Raw genomic sequence first — 25986 nt, 5'->3', positions numbered from 1 at the left:
ACCACAGAGTACGCTGTGAAAGGGTTGCATTGTTTGGGGAGGTAAATCACGTAATGCACTGCACAGTTGCCAGCACACTTCTGTAGCTTATACGAGAACATGCAGCTCATAAGGGAATTGTCGAACAACTTAGAAATGATGATTACCTTACCTCAGGGTCTGGACAATCTGCAGTTTGTTAATTATGATGATTGTTGGAATTTTATTGTGGGTCAGATAATTTCCTGAATGAAATGTCGGAAATGTTTTGTCTGTGATACAACACACATCAAAACTACAAATATATGAGCTAAACTTTATTAATTTAACTCGACACTTATAAAGGACTCGCTCTGTTGTAAATACGTTCCATGTACAGAGAAAAAAATGTCACACATGATTATGGTTAAAACCCAATAAAAGTAACGAAATAACTGCAACTCTATCTACATCCTTTTTAGCTTCTGAAGGAATGAATGCTTTCCGTAAAATACCAGCATTTACGGTTTAAAAAAAAAAAAATTGGTTCCAGAATTACAAGAAAAACAAACATGATGGGTGACAGCTATTTAAGTGGAGGAGTTAGCTTTCTCCCTTCCTGGCAGAGTTCGTTTGCTTGGGAGACTGCTGTCATCACGTAGTAATGATCGGACTTATAAAAAGAGAAAACAGACCTCTTCATGCTATCAGCAATGTTAAGTTGTGGCCTACTGGCAACATCTAAACGTGAACTGTCTAACCCACAGAGATGCCCTTTGTAATGTGGCTCTTAGTCTATAGATGTTTCCTGTAAGAAGCGTTCTCTCCTCCATAGAGCTCCTTTGTGTACTGCAGACATTGAGTCTATCGTCACGTGTTGCTTGGTCGATTGAGATCAGTAACGAATACTGGTAGATGTTGTTGTTGCGTTGTCAATGGTCTTTAAATATGGGCTCACTCTAATTAAGTCCTGTTTTGGAACCATGCTCGACCAGACTAGGATTGCAAGTGGGCTAGCATTTCATTCAGTGTGTTATCTCGAAAGCCACAAGACCTCAAGTCAAATCCCAATAACCGGGTTGGGTGGTATAAATTAAACGGCTGACCTTTCGACCCACTGCTGCTGCCTCCAAATAACGTGGCCTTGGTTCATTGGGAAGGAGCACAGCTAAAGGCGGCATAGCTCAATATGGGGTGGGGGTGGGGCAAGCCAGCTGGGTGTGTCTGAGGAGGTTCAACAGTATCAATGCGAAAATAGAACCAGGCACCATAGATTGTGAACACAGAGCATCAACTAAGTGACATTTTGCTTCCTTCTGACGCTGTAGGGCTAGTGTTTTTCTTGATGACAGTCCCCATAGAGTTACGCTACAAGGCAACATTGGGTTCCTATCCAACATATGGCTCCTGTCTATAAGCAAAGCAGAAAATCCTTGCACCAAACCCAGTGGAAATGGGAGCAATTTTAACATGAGAGAGCTGAGTAGTACATTCATTTTGTCCCGTGAGCAGGCAATATATGATGATAGGAACATAGGAAATAGGAGCAGGAGTAGGCCATTCAGCCCCTCGAGCCTGCTCCACCATTCTATAAGATCATGGCTGATCTGATCTTGGGCTCAGGTCCACTTTCCTGCGATCTCCCTATAACCCTTCACTCCCTTATCGCTCAAAAATCTGTCTATCTCCACCTTAAATATATTCAATGATCCAGCCTCCACATCTCTCTAGGGCAGAGAATTCCACAGATTTACGAACCTCTGAGAGAAGAAATTTCTCCTCATCTCAGTTCTAAATAGGTGACCCCTTATTAATCTATGCCCCCAGTTCGAGATTCCCCCATGAGGGGAAACATCCTCTCTGCACCTATCTTGTTGAGCCCCCTCAGTATCTTGTATGTTTCAATAAGATCCCCTCGCATTCTTCTAAGCTCCAATGAGTATAGGCCCAACCTACTCAACCTTTCTTTATAAGTCAACCCCTTCACCTCCAGAATCAACTGTTCTCTGAACAGCCCCCAATGCAAGTATATCCCTCCTTAAATAAGGAGACCAAAACTGTATGCAGTACTCTAGGTGTGGCCTCACCAATACCCTGTACAGCTGCAGCAGGACTTCTCTGCTTTTATACTCTATCCCCCTTGCAATAAAGGCCAACGTTCCATTTACTTTCCTGAGTACTTGCTGTACCTGCATACTAACTTTTTGTTTTTCATGCACAAGGACCCCCAGGTCCCTGTGTACTGCAGCATTTAGTAATTTCTCTCCACTTAAAAAAATAGTTAGCTTTTTTATTTTTCCTGCTAAAGTAGATAACCTCACACTTTTCCACATTATACTTCATCTGCCAAATGTTTGCCCACTCACTTAGCCTGTCTATGTCCCTTTGCAGATTCTTTGTGTCCTCCTTTCAACTTGCTTTCCCACCTATCTTTGTATCATCAGCAAACTTGGCTACATTACATGCGGTCCCTTCATCCAAGTCATTAATACAGTTTGTAAATAGTTGAGGACCCAGCACCGATTCCTGCGGCACCCCACTAGTCACTGTTTGCCAACCGGAAAATAACCCATTTATCCCAACTCTCTGCTTTCTGTTAGTTGGCCAATCCTCTATCCATGCTAATATATTACCCCCAACCCGATGAGCTTTTATCTTGTGCAGTAACCTTTTATGTGGCACCTTATCGAATGCCTTCTGGAAATCCAAATACACCACATCTGATTTTAATGTTCACATGTTTTCATTTGCTATTGTGTTTTTCTACTTGAGGCAAAGGTTGAATGTTGCCGTGGGATCTTTCATGACCACATCAGTGTCTGGTTCACAAGTTAATGTCCCAGAATGTACCTCGAAGTGCAGAGAGGAAAATTTGCTTCTGGACTCCTGTTTGCTTATCAGCAGTAGGACAGGGGCTATGTTTTTTTTATTCATTTCTGGGATGTGGGTGTCGCTGGCAAGGTCAGCATTTATTGCCCATCCCTAATTGCCCTCGAGAAGGTGGTGGTGAGCCACCGCCTTGAACCGCTGCAGTCCGTGTGGTGAAGGTACTCCCACAGTGCTGTTGGGGAGGGAGTTCCAGGATTTTGACCCAGATGATCAAGAAGTGGCAATATATTTCCGAATCAGGAGCATGTGTAACTTGGAGGGGGACTTTCAGTTGGTGATTTTCCCATGTGCTTGCTGCCCTTGCCCTTCAAACGGGTAGAGGTCGCGGGTTTGGGAGGTGCTGCTGAAGAAGCCTTGGTGACTTAGAACATAACATAAGAATTAGGAACAGGAGTAGGCCATCTAGCCCCTCGAGCCTGCTCCGCCATTCAATAAGATCATGGCTGATCTGGTCGTGGATTCAGCTCCACTTACCCGCCCTCTCCCCGTAACCCTTAATTTCCTTGTAGATGGTGCACACTGCAGCCACGGTGCGCCGGTGGTGGAGGGAGTGAATGTTTAAGGCGGTGGATGGGGTGTCAATCAAGTGGGCTGCTTTGTCTTGGATTGTGTCAAGCTTCCTGAGTGTTGTTGGAGCTGCACTCATCCAGGCAAGCGGGGAGTATTCCTTCACACTCCTGACTTGTGCCTTGTAGATGGTGGAAAGACTTTGGGGAGTCAGGAGGTGAGACACTCGCCGCAGAATACCCAGCCCCTGACCCGCTCTTGTAGCCACAGTATTTATGTGGCTGGTCCGGTTAAGCTTCTGGTGACTCCCAGAATGTTGATGGTGGGGGATTCGGCGATGGTAATGCCGTTGATTGGCAAGTGATGGTGGTTAGATTCTCGCTTGTTGGAGATAGTCATTGCCTGACACTTGTGTGGCGCGAATGTTACTTGCTTCTTATCAGCCCAAGCCTGAATGTCATCCAGATCTTGCTGCATGCAGGCATGGACTGCTTCATTATCTGAGGAGTTGCGAATGGAACTGAACACTGTGCAGTCATCAGTGAACATCCCCACTTCTGACTTTAAGATGGAGGGAAGGTCATTGATGAAGCAGCTGAAGATGGTTGGGCCGAGGACATTGCCCTGAGGAACTCCTGCAGCGATGTCCTCGGGCTGAGATGATTGACCTCCAACAACCACAACCATTTTCCTTTGTGCTAGGTATGACTCCAGCCAGTGGAGAGTTTTCACCCTGATTCCCATTTTACTTAGAAAGCTTAAAATGTAGCATAGTGGATGGATACTGAAATATGTGGTGTGAAACAGCCCAGGTTATGTAAAAACTTAACATTCACTTTGTAATGATGGGAATCACAGTCTGGACAGGAAACTGCATACTTGCAATAAAATAGATCATATTTACTTAGAAGTAAAATAATTCTATACATAGGAATAGTGGAAAATGTGGTTTAAAAAAAACTAAGCTCTTTGAGTGTATTCTGAACTTAATGAGCACAGATTGCACTGTCTATGGAAAAATAAAAGTAATTGAACTTAACCAATTTGCTTTGGCATTTAGAAGTTACAGGAAAATCTAGGTTATAAAGTTAAAAAAGCTGTTGGAAGGGATTACACTTTATTGGGACATTTTTTTTATAATCTTCGTTGCCAAAGTAACATGAATCCTTGTATATTTCAAATCTAAAATCAAACATTGAAATTGATCAAAAAGTTTAAATCCGAATACATAATGTAGTAATGATGTTGGCCAACAACTGTCCTGCTCTCCCCTCCAGTCTCCATCCACTGTCTCTTCTTCGCAGTGATTATTGTGTCTGTGAGAGAGGATCAATACTCTGTGGTACATGACAGCTTCTGTGCTGCTTGGGGCCTTGCAATTCTTATTTGTGCACTGCAGTTGGCCAGGGTTTAATAATAGGCTGTAATATATTTGTAGCTAAACTTTTGTTGGACAAAGGAACCTATTTCAGAAAGATGTATCTCCTCGGAGGTTTTATCTGTAGTTTGGCAGCTTTCTCTCTACAGTAACTCGGCCAGAATCAACAGTGCTATACCTGGTTTGCTGAAGGAGCAGGGTTGTGGGGCCGAATGGTGCTTTGTGATTCCAGTTTTGCTCCACCCTTTGTTTCCCTATTTAACGTAATTTACATTGAACGGCAGCTCATTTCTTCTCCGAATTTGTTTTCGACACATCCCCGACAATGGACAATTTCCTTCCATATTGCAGATTTTCCCCAAGTACTTGTACTTCAAACTCTTGCCCACATAATTTGATAGAAAGTCACAGTATAGAATAAAAACAAAACTAACTTGTGAAATTGGCTGTGGTTCTTACCATCTCCAAATTTTTTAAAAGCCTGTAAGATGTAGACTTCTGTTGCATCAGTGAGGCTATTTTGTTTGCGGTGCTTCCCTATAAATATTGAAATGTAGAGAGATGCAATTGTCTCTTAAATGAGACGCTGAACCAAGGCCTGTCCGCCTGCTCAGGTGAACGTAAAAGATCCCACGGCACTGTTCAAACAAGAGCAGGGGAGTTCTCCCTGTATCCTGGTCAACATGTATCCCCCAACCAATACCACCCGGCAAACAGATTAACTGTTTGAGAGACCCTGATGGGCGCAGATGAGCTGCAATGTTTGATGGTGATGATGTTTGCCTGAATAATAACAGTGATGACACTAAGCTGACACTTGAGTGCAGTGCTGAGGGAGTGCTGCACAGTTGGAGGTGCCGTCTTTTGGATGAGACGTCAAACCGAGGCCCATCTGTTCACTCCGGTGAAAGGAAAAGATCCCACGGTATTATTTTGAAGAAGAGCAAGGGGAGTTATTCCTGGTGTCCTGGCCAATATTTATCCCTCAATCTACATCACAAAACCAGGTTATCTGGTCGTCATCTGATTACTGTTTGTGGGAGCTTGCTGTGCGCAAATTGTCTATCTACATTGACTACACTTCAAAAAGAGGCTAGCTCATTGAATGTATTCAAGTCACGGATAGATAGATTTTTAACCAATAAGGGAATTAAGGGTTACAGGGAGCGGGAGGTAAGTGGAGCTGAGTCCACGGCCAGATCAGCCATGATCTTGTTGAATGGCGGAGCAGGCTCGAGGGGCGAGATGGCCTACTCCTGTTCCTAATTCTTATGTTCTTATGTTATGTAAAGCGCTCTGGGACATCCTGAGGTAGTGAAAGGCGTTTTGTAAATGCAAGTCTTTCTTTCAAAAGTCATTCATTGGCCGTGAAACACATTGGGGCATCCGGAGGGTATGAAAGGCTCAATATAAATAAGTCTTTCCTTCATTTACTTGACAGATTATACATGTAACCAGTTTTCTCTAACATAGTATATAGACTCGACTATTCCAATCCTGGCTGGTCTCCCACCTGTAACGCTCCATCATCCAAACATTTGCTGTCCATTATCCACGTCCCAACTCACCCATCACTCCACAGCCTTATTGGCTCCCAGTCCTCCAATAACTCCAATTTAACATTCTCATCTTTGAATTTAATTCCTTTCATGGCCTTTTTTAATGTCTGTAACTGTTGCTCCTCCCTCTCTATGTAACCTCCTCCAACCCTACAGCTCCCTCTTTCTATGAATCTCTGGCCTTTTGTGCATTGCCCACACTCTTCGTCCCATCATTAGCAGCTGTGCTTTCAGTCATCTAAGTCCCACGCTCCGGAAATCCATCCCTAAACTCCTCCGTCTCTCCATCTTCCCGTCCTCCTTTGAGTCACTTTTTTTTTTAAGCCAAGCTTTTGGTAAACTCTCCGATTGCACGGTGAAGCAGCTTCTGTGTTAAAGGCGTAATCTAAATGCAAGTTGTTTAATCGGTTGCAAAATTGAAGGATCATTATCTGGCAGATTATTCAGAGCGCTGGAAAGATTTTGTTTTATATACCATATGTGTTGGATCTTGAGCAGTTACTTACTGGTCTTACACAAGATTGCTGGAACGTTTTTCCACAGCAAGAGGTTGGGGCGGAGATCAGTGCATCTGCTAAGATGAAGAAGTTGGATGAATATTTGAAACCGAGGAAGATACAGGGCTATGGGGAGAGAGAGCGAGGCAGTGGGTTTGGTTTTGAATTACTCTAGCAAATATCTAACGCAGACACATTGGGCCAGATGGTTGTCTCCTGTGGTGTTACACGTCAACAGTTCCAAGTATTCTGTAACACGGCGCCTCGCGGCCTGCCCCCTCCTGCTTCTCCACCGCCTGTTTGGTTCTTAATTTCCCGTTATTTTACTCTCTTGCCTTTCCCCCTCTTTTTTTTTTTTGTTCTCTCCTGGTTATCTTGTCCTTTGCTTTCCTGGTCTTTCTCTCTCCCCCGCACCCACTCAGTCCCCGTTCTGGTTTATCTTTACTGAGTGCCCTGATGGCGGGGAGGGGGCCGCCTACAAACACTGAAAATGCCCCTGGTGCCCTGAGGGAGCACTTCACTATTGGTATCTGTCATGCATTCAACTATCATTGTAATCCATGTATAAGCTGACCTAAGTTGTACACCATGAGAACATTAACCACAAGGGGGTAAACTTGTGGAAGACACTCCTAACCTGGACTTTCAGGTATAAAAGGGGAAGCTCCACCCACCTTCATCACTTGAGGTCTTGATAATAAAGGTACCTGGTCACAGAGTGATCTTCTCTCAAGTATGGGCCTCGTGTGCATTTATACTGTATAGTAAGGGCATATCAGTATCTGTCATGTATGTATGCTTGGGGTTACTAGCCACCAGGTGGCGCCACTGTCGGAGGTCATTGGGCTATACGCACATGTGCGGTCCAGGTATAAAAGATAGGCCATCATGTGATGTAATCACTTTGGGCCCTAATAAAGCAGAGCCAGGTTTACAGTATTCAGTCTATCGAGTTATTACATACATAACATATGGCGACGAGGTAACTTAAGAACCTTCGCATGCAAAAATGAGCACAATTGGAATTCTGGAGAGATTCGTGGAGGGAGAGGACTATAGCTCGCCTGGAGCAGTACTTCGTAGCAAACAAAATGGAGGAACCCACTGACGCAGTTAGGCGCAGGGCGGTCTTCCTCACGGTTTGTGGTCCGAAAATTTATGGACTCATAAAGAACCTTCTCTCGCCTGCAAGTCCAACGGACAAAGACTATGAGGAATTGTGTGCTTTGGTACGTGACCATCTCAAACCAGAAGAAGGCATCATCATTTCACAATATCGATTCTACAGGCATGTTTGTTCTGAGGGCCAGGATGTTTCAGAATTCGTTGCCAACCGAAGACGTCTTGTTGAACCGTGTAAGTTTGAAAACGCGTGGGGAGACATGCTGCGGGACTTCTTTGTAATCGGCATCAACCACGAGGTGATCCTGCATAAACTACTGGCGGCGGAGATGCTAAATTTGAGCAAGGCCATCACGATTGCCCAGGCATGCATGACAATGGACAAAAACTTAAAGCAGATATCATCGAAAAATTGGAACTCGGCAAGTACTGTAAACAAGATTGTATCGTCATTTGGCAGAGCTGCATATGGCAGGGCCTACCCGACTGCTCAAAGTCCGTCAACAGGAATTAATCCGATTTCATAGTGTTGGCGTTGTGGGGTCAATCATCGGCCTCATCAGTGTCGGTTTAAACAGTACATTTGTAAAGGTTGTTCGAAACGGGGGCATCTCCAGCACATATATCCGCAACTGAGCAAGCGTGCTGCGACACACCATGTGGAGGATGATGACCAGTATAGTGCGGATCCAGATAATGCAATCCCAAGATAACAGAGGAGGAAGTGTATGAACTGTGTTCGTTCCTAACAAAGAGCCAACCGATAATGATTAATGTGAAACTTAATGGTGTGCCGGTACCGATGGAATTGGACATGGGTGCGAGTCAATCAATAATGAGCCAGAGGACATTCGACAAGCTATGAGATACTAAGGCTGTGAGGCCTAAGCTGAGTCCAGTCAATGCCAAGTTGCGTACGTACACTAAGGAACTCATAACGGTGATTGGCAGTGCAGTAGTCAAGGTGTCATATGATGGTGCAGTTCATGATTTACCATTATGAATTGTTCCAGGCAATAGTCCAACGCTGTTTGGCACGAATTGGCTAGAAAAAAATCAAATGGAATTGGAGCGATATCAAAGCGTTGTCATCAAGGGATGATATCCATGTGCTCAAGTGCTGAGCAAGTTCCCCTCGATGTTTGAACCAGGCATCGGCAACTTCACGGGAGCCAAGGTGCAAATCCATGTGGACTCGGATGCAAGACACCTCCATCATAAAGCTCGGGCGGTTCCGTACATGATGAGGGAGAAGGTCGAAATCGAACTGGACAGACTCCAGCGTGAAGGGGTCATATCACTGGTCGAATTTAACGAATGGGCCAACCCCATTGTTCCTGTGTTGAAGAGTGATGGCACTGTCAGGATTTTTGGAGACTACAAGGTTACGATGAACCGAGTTTCAAAACAGGATCAATACCCGTTACCGAAGGCTGATGACCTGTTTGCAACGCTAGTCGGGGGGAAGTCGTTTACAAAACTGGATCTGACATCGGCCTACATGACACAGGAGCTGGTCGAGATTTCGAAGAAATTTACGTGCATCAATATTCATAAAGGACTGTTTATTTACAACCGGTGTCCCTGCGGAATTTGCTCGGCTGCAGGCATATTTCAGAGGAACATGGAGAGTCTACTGAAGTCCGTCCCTCGAACTGTCGTGTTCCAAGATGACATCCTGGTCATAGGTCATGACACCGCCGAACATCTGAACAACCTGGAAGAGGTTCTACATCGTCTGGACAAAATGGGACTCAGACTGAAACGGTCGAAGTGCGTCTTCATGACACCGGAAGCCGAATTCCTGGGGAAGAAAATTGCTGCTGACGGCATCAGGCCTAGGGACTCGAAAACCAAGGCCATCAAAAATGCATCCAAGCCTCAGAATGTGACAGAGTTGCGTTCGTTCCTTGGTCTGCTCAACTACTTCGGTAATTTCCTCCCTAGATTGAGCACTTTATTAGAGCCACTGCACATGCTGCTAAGAAAAGGCGACAGCTGGGTTTGGGGTGCATCTCAAGATAGAGCTTTTGAGAAAGCTACTAACCTGCTTTGCTCTAACAAGCTGCTGGTACATTATGATCCATGCAAGCATCTAGTATTGGCCTGTGATGCTTCATATGGAGTTGGTTGCATGCTCCAACAAGCTAATGAGTTGTGTAAACTACAACCTCTTGCGTATGCTTCTAAAAGTTTGTCAAAGGCGGGAAGAGCCTACAGCATGGTAGAAAAAGAAGCATTGAGCCTGTGTGTATGGGATAAAAAAGATGCATCAGTATCTATTTGGTCTTTGGTTTGAACTGGAAACAGATCACAAGCCACTCATTTCATTGTTTTCGGAAAACAAAGGTAGCAATACCAATGCATCGTCCTGCAACCAGAGGTAGGCGCTGACATTATCTGCCTATGATTATGTCATTCGCTGTAGACCTGGCACTGAGAATTGTGCCGATGCACTGAGCCATCTGCTGTTGCCCACACCGGATGTGGAGACGCCACAACCTGCAAGACCTACTGTTGGTTATGGATGATTTTGAAAGTGAAGGAACCCCTGTCACAGCTCAAGAAGTTAAGAGCTGGACCAGCCAGGACCCGATATTATCGGTTGTGAAACGTTGTGTCCTTAATGGTAATTGGTCTGCCATACCCAAGCAAATGGGTGATGAGACCAAACCTTACAACCAGCGCAAAGATGAACTATCCATTCAGTCAGATTGTTTACTGTGGGGTAATCGTTTTGTTATGCATAAGAAAGGCAGAGAGAAATTTGTACATGATCTACATAACACTCATCCCGATATTGACATGATGAAAGCCATTGCCAGGTCTCATGTATGGTGGCCTGGAATTGACTCTGATCTGGAATCATGTGTGCATCAGGGCAACACTTGCATGCAGCTAAGTAAAGCACCAGCAGAATCGCCGTTGAGTCTGTGGTCGTGGCCATCTAAACCATGGTCCAGGATCCACATCGACTTTGCAGGTCCCTTCCTGGGAAAGATATTTTTAGATGTGGTGGATGCATATTCCAAGTGGATAGAGTTTATAATCATGTCATTCAGCACATCCACAGCTACCATTGAGAGCCTTCGTGTCATGTTTGCCACTCATGGTCTGCCGGACATCGTTGTAAGTTACAACGGACCTTGCTTCACTTGTCTGGAGTTTCAAGAGTTCATCAATCTCAATGGTATCAAACATGTGAGGTCAACACCATTCAAACCTGCATCTAATAGTCAAGCAGAGCGTGCTGTCCAAACCATCAAGCAGAGTGTGAAACGTGTAACTCAAGGTTCACTGCAGGCTCGCTTGTCATGCATATTAGTTACAGGACAAGACCCCACAAGCTTACTGGGATCTCCGCTGCTGAACTATTGATGAAGAGAGATCTCAAATGTGAGGTTATCACTTTGGTGGTTAAAAACAGAGAGTCAGACTATTATCTGAATGATGAAGATTAGGAAAAGGGGAGGTGCAACGAGACCTAGGTGTCATGGTATATCAGTCATTGAAGGTTGGCATGCAGGTACAGCAGGCGGTTAAGAAAGCAAATGGCATGTTGTCCTTCATAGCAAGGGGATTTGAGTACAGGGGCAGGGAGGTGTTACTACAGTTGTACAGGGCCTTGGTGAGGCCACACCTGGAGTATTGTGTACAGTTTTGGTCTCCTAACTTGAGGAAGGACATTCTTGCTATTGAGGGAGTGCAGCGAAGGTTCACCAGACTGATTCCCGGGATGGCGGGACTGATGTATCAAGAAAGACTGGATCAACTGGGCTTGTATTCACTGGAGTTCAGAAGAATGAGAGGGGACCTCATAGAAACGTTTAAAATTCTGATGGGTTTAGACAGGTTAGATGCAGGAAGAATGTTCCCAATGTTGGGGAAGTCCAGAACCAGGGGTCACAGTCTAAGGATAAGGGGTAAGCCATTTAGGACCGAGATGAGGAGAAACTTCTTCACCCAGAGAGTGGTGAACCTGTGGAATTCTCTACCACAGAAAGTTGTTGAGGCCAATTCACTAAATATATTCAAAAAGGAGTTAGATGTAGTCCTTACTACTAGGGGGATCAAGTGGTATGGCGAGAAAGCAGGAATGGGGTACTGAAGTTGCATGTTCAGCCAAGAACTTATTGAATGGTGGTGCAGGCTTGAAGGGCCAAATGGCCTACTCCTGCACCTATTTTCTATGTTTCAAGACCAAGCTCTCTCTTGTCCACCCTGACTTGAACGATCATGTTGAATATAGACGTCAAAGTCAGCAAGGGTATCATGATCGCGCTGCTGTGTCACACGACATTTCTGTTAATGATCCTGTGTATATACTAAATTATGGTCAAGGTCCCAAGTGGATCGCCAGTACTGTTACGGCCAAGGAGGGTAACCATGTGTTTATCGTCAAGCTCAAGAATGGGCAAACATGCAGGAAACATGTTGATCAGATAAAGCTGCGGCATAGTCTGAGCAAGACACAATCAGTGACCAACCAACCTACCCTCAGTCATCAGAGGACACCGCTGTCATCATTGAATCTGGACTTTCAATCCCTGACGTGGTCATTGCCAGATCCATCAGATCGGCTACCCAGCCCCCAGTCATAACAGATTCAGAACACTCGCCCAAGGCTTGAGTTGAACTGAGACGATCAACTCGGGAGGGGAAAGCTCCAGACTGTTTCAATTTGTAAAAAGACTGTTACTAATCTCACGCCTCTACTGGGCCCCGATCATGTCCCTCCCTCCCTATCCAGAGTGTGTGCGACAACTATCGGAGGATCTTCCACGTCAACGTCCGAAAGGCCACGACGCCTTCACCCTTCGTCATTCAGCCCTACCTGACCTCAATCAGAAGCACGACGGCTTTGGTGGTCAACAAAGCTTCCCCCCCCTGCCCTGTTCCCATGGCTATTTCTGCCTGAACAGCTGCCTGAACAATAAGGCCTGTGCAGCTTTACAGGCTGCTGATTGAGAGGGGCTGTCGGGGTGTTGAAAGCCAGCTTTCGCTGTCTGAATGGGTCAGGAGGGAATTGGCAGTATGCTGCAGGCCAGTGATTGACTGCTGTATCCTTCACAACTTTGCCATTCAGGAAGGGCTTCACTTTTGACGTGCCTTTGGAGGAGGCTCTGGCTTCAATAGACCCTTAACTACACGGAACAGATTATCAGGATGACACGCACTCTGAGCAGTCAGTGCTGACAGCGTCAAAAACCATCGGGGACCGGTCACCTCAGAACCCTTCTCCGCTGTCTAACTCTGTCCACCTTTAACACCACAGCCTGACTTCGCGTCCACCACTTAGACAGAGACATTCCCTCAGTCCGCCACCCAGCCTACTGTCTGTCAACAAATCATTCCTCTTGGCCCTCACATGACAGTACATGAGCAAATCAACGCCGAAAGAGTTCATACTTTATTGTACAACTGTAACCTACAGGGCTGCGGCCCAAGAGCCGGAAAGTGGGATTAGGCTGGATAGCTCTTTGTCAGCCGGCATGGACATGATGGGCTGAATGGCCTCCTTCCGTGCTGTAAATTTCTACGATTCTATGTAAGCTCCCATGAATAACGTCAGTGCATGAGCTATATTAATACAATAATTGCAATGTGCAAACATTACCCTAACCTAACACCCTAACATCATGCTGTTCTGGATGCCTCCACATGCCTTTCTGTCTCCTATTCTAGCGCTCCTCCTCAGTGCCACCTGAAGGGGAGGTGATTGGCTCCTCATGCTGTACAGAAGGGTCATGGGTCATGTGGCTGAGGAGGTGCTCCATCTCATGGCTGTTGGCTCCTGCCGTGAAGCCTCGATTTCAAAATTCTCATCCTTGTTTTCAAATCCCTCCATGGCCCTCGTCCCTCCCTCCCTCCCTCCCTCCCTCTGTAATCTCCTCCAGCCTCACAACTCCCCCCCCCCCCCCCCCCGCCCCACCGAGATCTCTGCGCTCCTCTAATTCTGCCCTCTTGAGCATCCTTGATTATAATCGCTCCACCATCGGTGGCCGTGCCTCCTGTTGCCTAGGCCTCAAGCTCTGGAACTCCCTGCCTAAACCTCTCCGCCTCTCTACCTCTCTCCTCCTTCAAGATGCTTCTTAAAACCTACCTCTGTGATCAAGCTTTTGGTCACCTGCCCTAATTTCTTCACGGGGTGATGGGTGAGCAGGACTTGGTGCGGTTTAGGACATGGAACGCAGAAGTCTTTTTGAAGGCAGGAGGGGACGAACTCCTGGGTGAGGCTGCAGGCCAGGCCTGCCAGGATTGGAACTCAAGATCTGATGGCTCGGTGTCAAATTTTTATTGAATAATATTCCTGTGAAGCGCCTTGGGACGTTTCACTACGTTAAAGGCGCTATATAAATACAAGTTGTTGATGTTTGTTTTAGTAACGATGGTGTATGAGTGGTCATTAAAAGTATTCCAGAAATATTGAGAAGACGTGCAGCGAAGCTATTGGAGAGTGACGGAACGGAGCCAAGGCTGGGTGTCCCTCAGCAAGCTGAACTGTCTTTTTAAAGGCTGCCCAGGAGTTTCCATGCAGTTCAGCTGCGTTTTACACCAGATTTACGCTAGTGACTGCATCAATGGGTATGCAAATGAGTGGGAAACCCATGCTTAATGCCCGCAGCAGTTCACAGGCAGGCACTAATTTTTGAGGGACTTCGAGGCCATTAGTGGAAGGGTGAATCACAAAAGATAGAACATTATTATTGCAGCTGACATCGGTCAGTTGTGCTAAAAATGCTTGAGAGTTATGTGATCCACTGCAGTGGTTATTGTCGAGCTCCACTGCCCTCTGCTCTGCGGCCAAGACTATGTTTTGTGATGAACTGCAAATTCAATTCACTCTGAGGGAACAATACCTGTCGGAAATTAATTTCAAGGGCACTGAGGTCATTGGGCTGCAAAAGTCTCCAATGAATGAAAGGTTTATACAATCCTGTTTGATATTTGAGATAAAAACTGAACATGCTGGAAATACTCAGCAGGGTCAGGCAGCATCTGGGAGAGAGAAGCAGAGTCAGCGTTTCAGGTCGACGAGCTGTCGTGAAAACTGCAAGAAGTTAGATAAATTTCATTTCAGATTTCCAGCATCCGCAGTATTTCGTTTTTTATTACTGTTTGATATTTATCGCTCCGTCTGCATTCTTTCCACCCAGCCATCCTTTCCTCCATCTTGTGCCATTTTGTCCCTTTCCTGATCAGTCCTCCCTTTCCCACTGGCCTTGCCAATCGCAACAAAGTGCACCGCCAGTGATTTAAAGTGGGGGCCTTGTGTTGGCAAACTCTTCCCCAAATTAATCAAGTGTCATAAGAATATGTTATATTACATTCCAGAAACACATTCCTTTGGAGAAAAGAAAAGCCTCATTGCTTTCAAAAAGTTCAAAAGTTTTTAAAAAAGTAGTGGGGGGTGGGGTGGAAATAAAGGGCTGGATTTTCAGTTGGAGGCTTTTTCCGGCAATAATGTCGGCGGGGCGGTAAAGTTTGTGCCGGGAAATGGTCTGCGTCTGCAGCCACAAAGTTCAGCAGCTGGGCCCTGACGGGCGGAGTGCTACAGGAGGTGTTACCTCTCCGAGGGCGCTAGGCCGACTGAGTCATCATCATCATCATTATTGTGTTCCTAACACAGATGAGGCTGCACACAGGGAGGTTAAAGTAACAGTGACCTCAGTCTTTATTAAGACACTCCAAAGTGAGGAACAGGCCTTAGGGGCCGACTTATATACAGTGCTCCCAAGGGATGCTGGGATCCCTTGGGACTTCAGGGGATGCACTCCCTGGTGGCAGAACATGGGAGTGCATGCTTTACAGATACACAACATCACTCCCCCCCCCCCCCAAAGTCAAAGTGAAAACTATTTATAAGGTGAGGCGGTCGGGAGCCTTTCTTTCCCTGCTGGACCGCCTCGGTACAAATGTCTGTTCTGGTGTGTTGGCTGTGCCCTCGCTGGGCTGGCGTGTTGTTGGCCCTGCAGGGCTGCTGGGTGAGCCTGGCCTTGCTGGGCTGTTGGGCGTGATGGGTTCAGTTTCCTGGACCAGGTTGGTGTCGTTGATCCTTTGGGTGTGTGTTGTGGGCTGGAAAAAGGTGGTGTCTGCTGTGGGTTGTTCAGGGCAGTCTGTGAACCGCAGTCTCGTTTGGTCCAGGTGCTTTCTGCAAATTTGTCCATTGTCTAGTTTGACTACAAACACCCTATTCCCTTCTTTAGCTATCACCGTACCTGCGATCCACTTGGGACCATGTCCATAGTTTAGCACATACACAGGGTCATTCAGATCAATTTCCCGTGACACAGTGGCGCGACCATCATTTACATTTTGTTGCTGCCGCCTGCTCTCTACCTGATCATGCAGGTTGGGGTGAACCAGCGAGAGTCTGGTTTTAATGTCCTTTTCATGAGACCTCAGCTGGGGGCACCCTGTGAGCGAGTGGGTCTCGTGCGGTAGCTGAGCAGTACTCGGGACAGGCGGGTTTGGAGTGAGCCTTCTGTGACTCGTTTAAGGCTCTGTTTGATGGTTTGTACTGCCCGCTCTGCCTGCCCATTGGAGGCTGGTTTAAACGGGGCCGAGGTGACATGTTTAATCCCATTGCGGGTGATGAATTCTTTAAATTCGGCACTGGTGAAACATGGCCCGTTGTCACTGATCAGTATGTCAGGCAGGCCGTGGGTGGTAAACATGGCCCTCAGGCTTTCAATGGTGGCGGTGGCGGTGCTTCCCGACATTATTTCACATTCAATCCATTTTGAAAAAGCATCCACCACCACCAGGAACATTTGACCGAGAAACGGGCCCGCATAGTCTACATGGATCCTCCACCATGGTCTGGAGGACCAGGACCACAAACTTGGTGGTGCCTCTCTGGGCGCGTTGCTCAACTGAGCACACATGCTGCATTGCCGTACACAGGACTCTGAGTCGATACCGGGCCACCACACGTGGGATCTGGCTATCACTTTCATCATTACTATACCCGGGTGTGTGCTGTGGAGATCCGAGATGAAAGTCTCCCTGCCCTTTTTGGGTAGCACTACGCGGTTACCCCACAACAGGCTGTCTGCCTGAATGGACAGCTCGTCCTTTCGCCGCTGGAACGGCTTGATTGGCTCTTGCATTTCAACGGGGATGCTGACCCAGCTCCCATGCAGTACACAGTTTTTTACTAGGGACAGCAGAGGATCATCAACAAGTCTGCGGGCTGCGCCACCATCAACAAGTTTGCAGGCTGCGCCATTTCCACCCCCATGGTGGGCAACGGTAGCCGACTGAGAGCATCTGCACAGTTCTCGGTGCCTGGCCTGTGGCGGATGGTATAGCTATAAGCTGATGGCATGAGTGCCCACCTTTGTATGCGGGCTGAGGCATTAGTATTTATCCCCTTGTTTTCAGCGAACAGGGATATGAGCGGCTTGTGATCGGTTTCCAGCTCAAATTTGAGGCCAAACAGGTACTGATGCATTTTCTTTACCCTGAACACACACCTAATGCCTCTTTCTCAATCATGCTGTAGGCCCCTCTCGGTCTTAGACAAGCTCCTGGAGGCATAGGCAACAGGTTGCAACTTAACTGCATTGTTATAATATACACCCGACTCCGTACGACGACGCATCACATGCTAGCACAAGTCTTTTACACGGGTTATACAATACAAGCAGCTTGTTGGAGCATAAAATGTTTCTGGCTTTCTCAAAAGCAATTACTTGGCTTTTTCCCCATACCCAGTTCTCACCGTTACGCAATAACACATGGAGGGTCTCTAAGAGGGTGCTTAACCCCGGTAGGAAGTTACCAAAATAGTTGAGTCCCAGGAACGACCGCAGCTCCGTGACGTTCTGTGGTCTGGGCGCGTTCCTGATAGCCTCTGTCTTGTCATCTGTGGGTCGAATGCCGTCCGCCGCGATCTTTCTCCCCAAAAACTCCACTTCTGTTACCGTGAAGACGCGTTTCGACCTATTCAGCCGCAGCCCTACGCGATCCAGTTGCTGGAGGACCTCCTCCAGGTTTTGTAGGTGCTTGACGGTGTCCCGACCCGTGACCAATATGTCGTCCTGAAAAACCACCGTGCGTGGTACCGACTTGAGTAGGCTCTCCATGTTTCTCTGGAAGATCGCTGCAACCGACCGAATTCCAAACAGGCATCTGTTGTAGATGAACAGTCGCTTTTGCGTGTTGATGCAGGTGAGGCCCTTCGAAGACTCCTCCAGCTCCTGCGTCATGTAGGCCGAAGTCAGGTCGAGCTTAGTGAATGTCTTGCCACCTGCCAGCGTCGCAAATAGGTCGTCTGCCTTAGGTAGCGGGTATTGGTCCTGTAGCGAGAACATGGGAGTGTATGCTTTACAGATACACAACAATCATCATCATAGGCAGTCCGTCGTAATCGAGGAAGACTTGCTTCCACGCTTGAAGTGAGTTCTTTGGTGGCTGAACAGTCCAATACGAGAGCCACAGACTCTGTCACAGGTGGGACAGAGTTTCGCCGAGGGAAAGGGTGGGTGGGATTGGCTTGTCGCACGCTCTTTCCGCTGCCTGCGCTTGATTTCTGCACTCTTGGCATTGAGACTCGAGGTGCTCAGCGCCCTCCCGGATGCACTTTCTCCACTTCGGGCGGTCTTTGGCCAGGAACTCCTAGGTGTCAGTGGGGATGTTGCACTTTCACAGGGAGGCTTTGATGGTGTCCTTATAGCGTTTCCGCTGCCCACCTTTGGCTCATTTGCCGTGAAGGAGCTCCGCGTAGAGCACTTGCTGTGGGAGTCTCGTGTCTGGCATGCGAACTATGTGGCCCGCCCAGCGGAGCTGATCGAGTGTGGTCAGTGCTTCAATGCTGGGGATGTTAGCCTGGATGAGGACGCTGATGTTGGTGCACCTGTCCTCCCAGGGGGATTTGTAGGATCTTGCGGAGACATCACAGGTGATATTTCTCCAGCAACTTGAGGTGTCTACTGTACATGGTCCATGTCTCTGAGCCATACAGGAGGGCGGGTATTACTACAGCCCTGTAGACCATGGGATTGGTGGCAGTTTTGAGGGCCTGCTCTTCAAACACTCTTTTCCTCAGGCAGACGAAGGCTGTGCTGGTGCACTGGTGGCGGGGTTGGATCTCGTCGTCGATGCCTGCTCTTGTTGATAGGCTCCCGAGATAGTGTTCCAACGGAGTAACTGAAAATTTGTTGGTAAAGATTTGCCTTAAGGGAGGCCTCCCTGCAACAAAACAAAATCAGGACACAAAACACAGAAAACATTCCCAATATATATTATTGACCCCCAAAAAAAGATAAATCACAAAAAGAAAACAAAAAATAACAATCACGCTTACCTCGTGCCGTCAATCCTTCCTTCACCGTCACCGGAACAGCTCGGACCGCCCGCTTTCCCAGGAGGTCCCGCGACGGCCCGCAACGGGTCCCGCTGGAAACAAGTTTCACAATGCTGTCACAACCAGGGGCGTAGCACACCAGCGCGATGCTCTCGGGCGGTACTGCTCAACAACCCCCCCAAAACCGGCACAACGTGTCCCGGCAGGGCGATGGAAGCTGGCCGGTGGGCCAGAAATCATTTACATACCCATTACCCTCTCCCCCCACTCCGGGGCGTCAGTGCAGGCGCAAGTCCAACGGAAATCCAGCCCCAAGTATTTTATGGGGACCTGAAAGATATAACCCAAGTTCTGCCTACATGCCAACCTGAAAAACTAGCCCAAGTGAGCTATTGCCGTTGGCGCTTCTCGACAGGCTTTCTCGTGCCCAACACAAAAGTCATCTCTCATGGGCATGATCCCGGCTCCGCTGAACCTGTGGGCCACATTTAGCAAACGTTATTTGGACACACTGGGTTCGAAAGCGGTGTTTGTTTTGCTTGATTTTTGGCCGTAGAGAAGGTGCAATGTAAACTGAATTCTGATCGCAAACCCCAGCACCGAATCTGCACCGGTGGCACAGTCATCACCATATTGGTCCTCACTGCTTGCAGGTATCCCTGGTGACCATCTGAAATCAGCGGTGAATCAATTTAAATCGACAAAGTAGTGTCAGCTGTGGCTCAGTGGGTAGCACACTCGCCTCTGAGTCAGAAGGTTATGGGTTCTCAAGTCCCACTCCAGGAGCTTCAGCGCACAAATCTATCCAGTGCAGTGCTGAGGGAGTGCTGCACTGTCGGAGGTGCTGCCTTTCGGATGAGACGTTAAACCGAGGCCCCGTCTGCTCTCTCAGGTGGACGTAAAAGATCCCATGGCACTTTTTCGAAGAAGAGCAGGGGGAGTTATCCCCGGTGTCCTGGCCAATATTTATCCCTCAATCAACGTAACAAAAAAAAAAAAATTATCTGGTCATTATCATAATGCTGTTTGTGGGAGCTTGCTGTGCGCAAGTTGGCTGCCGTATTTCCCACATTATAACTGACTACACTCCAAAAGTACTTCATTGGCTGTAAAGTGCTTTGAGACGTCCGGTGGTCGTAAAAGACGCAAGTCTTTTTTCTTGCGCGTGTTTCAGAATCCTTCTGCAAAATGCACGAAAAACTGTGGCGCACAAGCTCCGACTAGTTTTTCCAGCTCTACATCGGCCTGAGCAGCGGTTCTTAGTGTTATGTATGTAAACATTGTAACTATGTAAGGCGTGCCACCAGAGGGCGCAACTGTCGGAGGCCCAAGGGTCACCTGCACACCTCGTGCAAGGGAATATAAAAGATTGTCTGCCATGCTGCTTAGGCACTCTGGAGTTGTATTAAAAAGACTAAGGTCACATTAGTTTTAGCTCACAGTCTTGTGGAATTCTTCCATACTTAACACTTAGAGAGACCACTGGAGGCTGCCAAAGAAATGTTAGGGTAAAGTATGTTGAACTTCCCCTTGTGTGGAGCGTGCAGGAGCAGGAACGTTCCTCCCAGTGGAATAGCACCCCTGTGGGCCACTGCCAGCCTGCACTGTGGTCTCCTGCATCTCTTCCATGTATCGGAGCTTGTCATGCCTCCTGAGCGCAGGGAGAATCCTCTGTCCCCATGCTCTTGTTCCCCATTTTCCCACCAGTGCGTTCACTGTTTACCCACACTAAGGCCCTCCGCTTTCTTTCACCCCCTCACTGACTGCTGCTCCCTTGGCATCGCTCCCACTCATCACACTGCTGCTGTTCCTGTCTCTGCAGGAGAGGCCAAAAGACCAGTCGAAAAGAGGATTGTGCCAGTGCCGTTGGGGTCTTTTTTAGCTGCATTCGGAGTCAGAGAATGATCGAGGGCCCCATCAGTTCTTTGAGAGATACTGCAGGACAGATTCGAGTGGAGTCCCAGGATATGGCTGAGCTACTAAACCCTTACTTTGCTTTGGTTTTCACTATTGAAGATGATGCGGCATTGCCAATGCTGATAGATACATTGAATCAGTGGAAATCGATGCAGAATTAGTCCTGACTTGGATCCGAGATCTTGAGGTAGATCAGGCTGCTGGCACTGGTAGTATTCGCCCTAAAGTACAAAGAAAATGGGGGCTGTTATTGCCAGCTACCGACTCACACATTTAATAGCTCATTAAAGTGTATGATTGTTCCCATTAATTGGCCTTATGGGAGCCTGTATTTAAGAAGGGTCATAAGTCAGAACCTGGGAAATATAGGCCAGTTAGTTTGAACTTAGTTATAGGTTGCTAGAAGGAATTAGTAGAGATGTATTGTATGATCGTTCAGAAAGAGCAAAGGATGTTGGGGAATCCCAACATGACTTTTGGAAATGGAGATCCTGGTACTCTCCGTCCCTGTTAACGTTAGCACTCTTTCCCTGCAGTTCATGCTGATTCGCCTCTTTCAGTTCACATTGATATTCCTCCTGTCTGTAGCCTGAGTTTGTGCAGGCACTCTTCCCCTTTCCCCGTCTCTCGCCTCTCCCTCACCCCATTTATGCTGTCACCTGTCTTCCGTCCTCAAGTCACGTTGACAATTTGTCTGCCTCTGTACATCTCCCCACCCTCAGTTAACACATACACTGCTCTTCCCTTTCCCCTCAGTACCAGTCTCTTCAGAATGTTATTGCTACTGCAGAGGATGGGACCTCTGCTGTGGGCAGGAATCGCTGATGTCGCAAACCTATCTCAGGGATGTCCACCCACAGCATTTCCATCCCCCAGGATGGAATTTCTAGAACGTTGACCAAGAGGTCCCATTTTGTGCAAAGAGCTTTGTAAACCTGACGTTGGATTTAGAATTGTCCTCAGTGCATCCAAATATACGCCAGTCAATCAAAAATATGTTGACTTTCACATCTTATTTCTTTTGTTATGGGAAAGAAAAGACCTCCCACATTATCTGACCTCTGTTGGTCACATGCGTTTTAGTTGTAAATACTGTCAACTCTCTGTTTTGACTCGTGCCTAGAATGAATAAATTGGTACAATGCAAAGGTTACCATTGGAATTAATGTTTCTTCATTAATCAGTTTAATCTCGGTCCCCCATATGCATTGCATCACGTGTCTCATGATAAATGGAAACTATTACACTATCTATTTAAATAGGCTGCTGCCAAGATGCCTGGCCCGTGATGAGAACGGCTTCTTTGTTGACACTTATCTCCTGGCTTGTCATGTGTTTAGCCCAATTTAACAGTGTCCCTGATAAATTACACGCAGTGAACTGACGAACCATGACATGAACGTCTTCTTCAAACTTTTAAGTGTTTAGAACACAAAGTACTTTGTTTAGTGAAGGAAATTGTAAGAGCATTTCCCGCATTTTCCAATTTTTTGCACAGTATTCGGTTTGTGGAAATTCTCTAGCTGTTAAGTGATATGTCACCACAGTCAGACAGACCACAGCTTGCTTGGGACAGTGTCAAGAACCACAACAGAACAGTAAGTCCTCTTACTGCCATTCATAGTATCTACTTGATATGCTGCAAGGTGACCTCCTGGTTCAGAGACTGCAAATGGAGCAACTCAGGTGTGTGTGCTGATGTTGGGAGGGTACATCGACACTGGCTTTCAAAATTATTTTGACAAAGATGTGTCAAAGGTAGAATATGTCATAGGATCAGTGGGGGAGCGGAGGGTGGGGCAGGAAGCAGAACAGCCAGAATTGTTCACCTTGCTTCCACGGCAGGCATGGTGGCTAGGTTGGCTTACTGAAAGCCTCCACATGCACTTTCCAACTCTTGGCAACTGAAGGAAGATGTACGAGAAATGTGAATAAAAGGACATGGAAATTCAGTTAAGTATGCCCCATGCCAAGAAATATCAGATTGTGCATAAAGTAAGTTTCAGCTAAAGTAGTATGTAATCCGATCCAAAATTAAAGGATTATTATGTGGTAAGTTGCTTCGAGCGTTTAAAAGAAATTGTTCTATAGCATGTGCGGGAATTTCAGCAGTGATTTACTGGCGATTGCTGCAAGGAAGTGTCAGCCTAGGCTCTGTGGTGGTACTCTCCACCTGAGTCACAAAGTCATGGGCTCAAGCCACACTCCAGACGTCCAAACACATTTCTAGGCTGACACTGCAGTGCAACAACAACTTGTGTTTCATATAGCGCATTTAATGTAGTAAAACGTCCCAAGGGCGCTTCACCGGAGCGTTATCAAACTAAATTTGACACCGAGCCACATAAGAAGATATATGGACAGCTGACCAAAAGCTTTGTCAATGAGGTAGGTTTTAAGGTGCGTCTTAAAGCAGGAAAGAGAGGCGGGGAGGTTTAGGCAGGGAATTCCAGAGCTTAGGGCCAAGGCAGCTGAAGGCATGGCCACCAATGGTTGAGCGATTATAATCAGGGATGCTCAAGATCAGAAGTAGAGGAGCGCAGATATCTCGGAGGGTTGTGGGGCTGGAGGAGGTTACAGAGCTAGGGAGGGGCGAGACTACGAAGGGATGTGAAAACAAGGATGCAAATTTTAAAATCTCATTTTCACAAGTGCAATACCTGTAATATCATCATCATAGGTGGTCCCTCGAACGAGGATGACTTGCTTCCACGAGTTCACAGGTGTTTCAATGAAGGACCCGATGTTCCAGTCCTGAACTCGAATTGAGGGGGTGGAAGATGCCTGTGCGTGAATTTTCTTTTGACGTGTGGTGACCGTTGCACATCAGCCACCACACGGGCTCGACAGAGCTAGGTCTTGGTCCAGTGGCAAGGATTAACCAGGACGACTGGAGACCTGCTCTGCTGCATGGACCGAGTGCGCGCACACATCGCAGTGTGGGCTGGCCCGTGCTGCCCCTGAGCCCTCGGCTCTTCTGGGCCCTGTACCCTCATCTGTCGCACCTCCGCCACGATCTCTCGCCGCTCCTCCGCCACAAACATTCACCGCATCTCGCCACAAACACTCGCCACTCATCCGCCCCGACCTTCCCACTCCTCTGTACCTGGGCCCTGCTGATGTTCCTGCCCTGAGTGGACTACTGCTCCACCTGGTGGACTACTATGGTAATGCAACTGCTGATGTATATACAATAAAAGGGTCATGTGATAAGTCATATGATAAGTTCCTGTCGAGCTATCTTGTGTGTTTGTGATGTTGTAAAGAATATATCCCCATACCGAATAAGGGCAGCATTGTCACAGGTGCCGTCTTCCAGGTGAGGCATCAAACCCAGTCCCCATCCACCTGCACAGATGGAGGTAAAAATAAATCCCCCGGCACTATTTGGGACAAGGATTTCTTCCCATGTCCTGGCCAACAGTTATCCCTCAGCCAACACCACTAGTGCTTTGGGATATCCTGAGGACATGCAAGGCGCTCGATAATTGCAAGTTCTTTTTCTTTGGAAGTGTCTTGCAGCACTGCGGCAGGCTGCCAACCGTTCCCACAGTCTGCCGGCCGACAGCTTTTCTTCACTTGGGATACGAGTTACGTGCTCAGCCTGTTGCTGGCATGGCGCGGTGAGATAGGAACTCTCGGCTTGCATGCCAATTCCGAGGGGGTTTGTGTAGGACGGAGGATAATGTCCCGCCGTATAATAGTGGTCATGAAATGGGCCGATAAGCAGCATAATTTCAAAGCGTTGCGTGTATTCACGAGAACGGTTGGATGACATGGTGGTTCAGAGATTACACATCTGGGAAGAATGTTCCATGTAATTGCTGGTTCTTTGGGGAAAAAAACTACTGAAGCACAGAGGGAGGCCTGTGCTGTGTTTAGGTCTTTCAAAACAAATGTGCACCATCAGGAGCCAGCAAACTGAAAGGATGAGCAGGATGTTTAATAAATAATAGTACTTGCATGTATATCGTGATTTCCCTTTCAAACCTCGAAGACACTGCGAATTACCTTTCTTTGAAGTGTGCTGACTGTTTTATCCCGAGAGACAGAGCTGCTAATGGAAATAAAAGTCAACAAATGTGCCATCGCTGCTTTGTAAGAATAAACCCACCATTCTGCAGAAGTGCTAACTCTTCAGAAGCACGTCGGCAGGATGATTGAAGAGGCAAAGAGAAACCGGAAATGATGATAGGTGCGGATGTGAACCGCAGCGGCAAGAAACGCAGTACTGTGGTTGAACCTCTCTGGTCCGGGACACTCTGGTCCGGAAACATCCGCGGTTCGGCAATAGTTTGCGGAACTGCCGTTTTGTATGGGTGGCGTTCCGATTTCCCGCGCTTCCACAAAGTTTGTTTACGTCGGCCGGCAGTCCTGGCTCTGTGTTTTGTGCTATTATTTAGCACAAGAAGATAGCCCGAGGCTAGGCGTGTGCTCCTGTAGGGTGTATCGGTACAGTCATATACTGACTTCCCGTGGTTCGGAAAATTCTCTTTCGGCACCGGTCAGGTCCCGAGGGTGCTCGGACCACCCTGTACAATAGCAATTGAAAGATACAAATTTTAAGGTTCTTAATAGGGATGAAACCCAGGACTAGCGGGGAATAGTTAACATGCTAAATTAATAGCTGCATGAAGTATTCACTAGAGAAACATACTGTTGGCAATATTAGCATCCGAACACTTAAGGGCATTTCGCAATACATTATTTTTATGAATCGCTAAATAATTTAAAATAGAGGTTAGCAATTCCACCAAAAAAAGCTCGATAGAAGGCTGTCATATCCTTTGGCACAGTGGAGATTTAAGAGGATGTTGCCTGGACTGGAGAATTTTAACTATGAGGAAA

General features: G+C 47.2%; 1 protein-coding gene across 5 annotated transcripts in view; it reads left to right on the top strand.

The window, feature by feature from the left end:
- LOC139232442 (ras-specific guanine nucleotide-releasing factor RalGPS1-like) overlaps window positions 1–25986 on the top strand; it is a 1066646-nt gene that overhangs the window by 794165 nt on the left and 246495 nt on the right. The gene's annotated exons all lie outside the window — the stretch shown is intronic.

This window comes from Pristiophorus japonicus, chromosome 20 (genome assembly GCF_044704955.1).
Source record: "Pristiophorus japonicus isolate sPriJap1 chromosome 20, sPriJap1.hap1, whole genome shotgun sequence".
NCBI lineage: Eukaryota > Metazoa > Chordata > Chondrichthyes > Pristiophoridae > Pristiophorus > Pristiophorus japonicus.
The sequence above is the reverse complement of the archived record's forward strand: the minus strand, read 5'-3'. Positions and strand labels throughout refer to the sequence as shown.